Source organism: Babylonia areolata, chromosome 34 (genome assembly GCF_041734735.1).
Source record: "Babylonia areolata isolate BAREFJ2019XMU chromosome 34, ASM4173473v1, whole genome shotgun sequence".
In the NCBI taxonomy this organism is placed as follows: domain Eukaryota; kingdom Metazoa; phylum Mollusca; class Gastropoda; order Neogastropoda; family Buccinidae; genus Babylonia; species Babylonia areolata.
The window spans coordinates 5,656,263-5,660,585 of record NC_134909.1 but is presented as its reverse complement, the minus strand read 5'-3'; the positions used below and the strand labels follow the sequence as shown (position 1 = coordinate 5,660,585).

Here is a 4,323-nt window from a genome sequence, read left to right as displayed (position 1 = left end):
GAGCTCCACAGTGAGTGAGTGAGGGCTCCACAGTGAGTGAGTGAGGGCTCCACAGTGAGTGAGTGAGTGAGAGCTCCACAGTGAGTGAGTGAGGGCTCCACAGTGAGTGAGAGCTCCACAGTGAGTGAGTGAGGGCTCCACAGTGAGTGAGAGCTCCACAGTGAGTGAGTGAGGGCTCCACAGTGAGTGAGTGAGGGCTCCACAGTGAGTGAGAGCTCCACAGTGAGTGAGGGCTCCACAGTGAGTGAGTGAGTGTTTCACAGTGAATGAGGGCTCCACAGTGAGTGAGACGTCCACAGTGAGTGAGACCTCCACAGTGAGTGAGTGAGTGAGACCTCCACAGTGAGTGAGTGAGACCTCCACAGTGAGTGAGTGAGTGAGAGCTCCACAGTGAGTGAGTGAGACCTCCACAGTGAGTGAGTGAGACCTCCACAGAGAGTGAGTGAGTGAGAGCTCCACAGTGAGTGAGTGAGACCTCCACAGTGAGTGAGTGAGACCTCCACAGAGAGTGAGTGAGTGAGACCTCCACAGTGAGTGAGTGAGACCTCCACAGTGAGTGAGTGAGACCTCCACAGTGAGTGAGTGAGTGAGAGCTCCACAGTGAGTGAGACCTCCACAGTGAGTGAGTGAGACCTCCACAGAGAGTGAGTGAGTGAGAGCTCCACAGTGAGTGAGTGAGACCTCCACAGAGAGTGAGTGAGTGAGAGCTCCACAGTGAGTGAGTGAGACCTCCACAGTGAGTGAGTGAGACCTCCACAGAGAGTGAGTGAGTGAGAGCTCCACAGTGAGTGAGTGAGACCTCCACAGTGAGTGAGTGAGGGCTCCACAGTGAGTGAGTGAGTGAGACCTCCACGGTGAGTGAGTGAGTGAGACCTCCACAGTGAGTGAGTGAGACCTCCACAGTGAGTGAGTGAGTGAGACCTCCACAGTGAGTGAGTGAGTGAGGGCTCCACAGTGAGTGAGTGAGTGAGAGCTCCACAGTGTGAGAGCTCCACAGTGAGTGAGTGAGACCTCCACAGTGAGTGAGTGAGTGAGGGCTCCACAGTGAGTGATGAGAGGTCCACAGTGCTTGAGAGGTCCACAGTGCACCATCACCCTTCAGCAACCTGCTGTCGCCATAGGAGTCAAAAGGTGTGACGTGACCTTCTGTGTCACTCGACTCGAGTTCATTTTATTCATTGTCATGAAGTCCTAAAGGATTAGCAGAGACAACAAAAGGACCCCCCCCCCCCCCCCCCCCAAAAAAAAAAAAAAAAAAAAAAAAAAAAAAACCACCAAAAAAAACCCCAACAAACAAACAAAAAAACAAAACAAAACAAAAAAACCCAGCAAACACAGTTATGTAAGACGCATGCAGTCAAATACATACGAGGTGAGTATTTTTTTAGACAACCATCGCAATTGAATAAGTTACTTGGTTTCAGGAAATTCTCCCGTATCTTTGGAGTGGTCATATCTGATACTTGATTATTCTGCTGTACAGTCTTAATTAGGTTGTTCCGCAAATCATGAAACAAGATACACGTATCTGGGAAATAGAATTCGTCTTCAGCAACTTCATACCTATCACATAACCTCTCTTCTCTCGGGATGTTTGTCAAATCTTCCTCGTTCAAAATTCAAATCATGTGAGCTTATGAGCTCGTTTGTGAGCAGGATCACTTCGCTCAGTTAGAGAATTCTCAACTCGATAATCGTTTCTTTTAATTTTCTTGTATAAGTTTAATCTGCTGTATTCAGTTTTTCTGTTAACACACACACACACACACACACACACACACACACACACACACACACACACACACACATATATATATATATATATATATATATATATATATATATATATACAGATAGATAGATAGATAGATAATCATATGTATATGTATGTGTGTGTGTGGATGGGTGGGTGTGGGTGTGTATATGGGTGTGTGCGTTGTGTATGTTGTGTGTGTGTGTGTGTGTGTGTGTGTGTGTGTGTGTTCTCTGTATGTGGCGGTGTTGGAGGGCGGGGATGTGGGTATGTGTACATTAATGGGTTTAATGAAATAGGTAAAAGCCTGGTTAGAGACGAACAAAGAAATATAATTAAATGAGGTCGAAGCAAACGTTGTAACTAACACGCTTCACTAACTCATGCTTTTATTTCTCCCTTCTTGCCCCCCCCCCCCCCCCGCCCCCCCTCACCCCATCTCCCTCACCCCCGCTCTATCTGTCTCTCTCCCTCTTCCTCAGTGTCTCTATGCTTCTATTTCATTCAAGCTTCCGAACAAGCATGCTTCAACAGAATGTTAACTGCCAATGAAGATACTTCCTCCATATGGTAAGCAATTTATGAAATTACTCATAAATTTCGTGTTAAATATTCAGAACACTACACATGGTCGCCTGATACATTCAATACTCATTTCGTAAGCATAGCTGAGTCAACAAAGCACTATGCGCTAAAAAAGATATGCCTCCCTCTCTTTTGACGTTCTGTGAGAGCAGGCTTCAACAAGAGATTCCTTCAAGATGCCTCCCTCTCTTTTGACGTTCTGTGACAGCAGGCTTCAACAAGGGATTCCTTCAAGATGCCTCCCTCTCTTTTGACGTTCTGTGAGAGCAGGCTTCAACAAGAGATTCCTTCAAGATGCCTCTCCTCGCATTCCACGAAGTTGGTGCTCTCATTTCCAGTCTAAACAACAGCAGCAAAAGTTATTCTATTACCTAAGTGGAAAAAAAAACCCGTCAGATCTGAACAACTTTAGACCTATTTCACTTCTGTCAAATTAATCGAAACCACTCGAAAGACATGTTAATAATCAGCTTATGCAATACCTTGAAAATCACAAGCTTTCCCATCCTCTGCAGTCGAGTTTCCGACAGTCATTGTCATTCATGTCAAACAGCATTAGCTCGTTGGGATGATTCACGGCTGTCTGGCATCAATTGCAGTGAAATCGTAGGTGCTGTTTTTCTTAACTTAAAGAAATCTTATTGACCACAAAATATTACTTTAAAAAGTGTCTTTGTATCTCAGCTGCAATACGCAACACCCACGCAACAGCCAGACTACACCTTTTCGATTCATTTCTTTCCAACACAACACAATATGGCTTTGTCACATGGTTGCTTCTCTCCTATAGGAGCAATAAAAAGTGGAGTTCCTCAAGGATCCGTTCTAGGGCCACTTCTGTTCTGCGTATTTATTGATGATCTTCTTTTTCTAAAATGTCAAGATTAAGATATAAGGTATAACAGGAATTGTCAATGTTTACATAATTACAGGAAACACACTTATGTAGAGTGACATTGTCTTCTGAGGAAAAGCGGTGCTCCAGATGAGATACATTACATTTCATGTTGTACTTACAAGAAGTGGTCTTTTTTGTTTTGTTTTTGTTTTGTTTTTTTGTAAATAAAGAGAACAGTACGTTCCGCCGAAGTAAATTCCTCAAAATCAGTTCAACTGTCAACTGATGTCATCGGATAAAATTAAAATTGTAAGAAAACATTTGTCAATTTGCTAACAGAAAGCATCAATGTTACGATCTATTATGGCGTGACAATTCCATTAGTGAAGGTTTCACACATATATCGCAGATTGACATCCGCTTACACTAAGGTCAACAGCAGAGTTAGAACTGTGTGATCAATGGTTTGTCCATTGCAATGGGAATTCATTTACACCTTTGTCTTTCTGTGAATGACTATGACTCTGAAATTTGGAGGCAAGATTGAACTGACTCTGAGTGAGTTATCTGGTCTTTGGGAACCATCCCAACGCCGACTGCCTTAAAACATTCTTGGACGGGCGCAATAGCCGAGTGGTTAAAGCGCTGGACTTTCAATCTGAGGGTTCCGGGTTCGAATCACGGCGACGGCGCCTGGTGGGTAAAGGGTGGTGTTTACGATCTCCCAATTCAACATATGTGCAGACCTGCTAGTGCCTAAACCCCCTTCGTGTGTATACGCAAGCAGATCAGATACGCACGCTAAAGATCCTGTAATCCATGTCAGCGTTCGGTGGGTTATGGAAACAAGAACATACTCAGCATACCACCACCCCCTCCGAAAGCGGAGTATGGCTGTCTACATAGCGGGGTAAAAACGGTCATACACGTAAAAGCCCACTCTTGAACATTCGAGTGAACGTAGGAGGTGCAGCTCACGAACACAGCAGAAGAAGAAAACCCTCTTGGCCGAGAGAGTGGGGGTGTAACTTGGGCAAGACACTCTCCATTATAATCAGTTTCTAGCGCAGATAGTTGGGACAGCAGTTGCCTTCTCTTGGTGTTGTGAAGGTCATGTTCGGACAGGACTGACACATTTCACGCTGAC

At 44.8% G+C, this 4,323-nt stretch overlaps 1 protein-coding gene across 1 annotated transcript in view; it reads left to right on the top strand.

Annotated features, from left to right (window-relative positions):
- The window catches only part of LOC143277365 (ATP-binding cassette sub-family C member 2-like), a 64,741-nt gene that overhangs the window by 5,247 nt on the left and 55,171 nt on the right, over window positions 1-4,323 (top strand). The gene's annotated exons all lie outside the window — the stretch shown is intronic.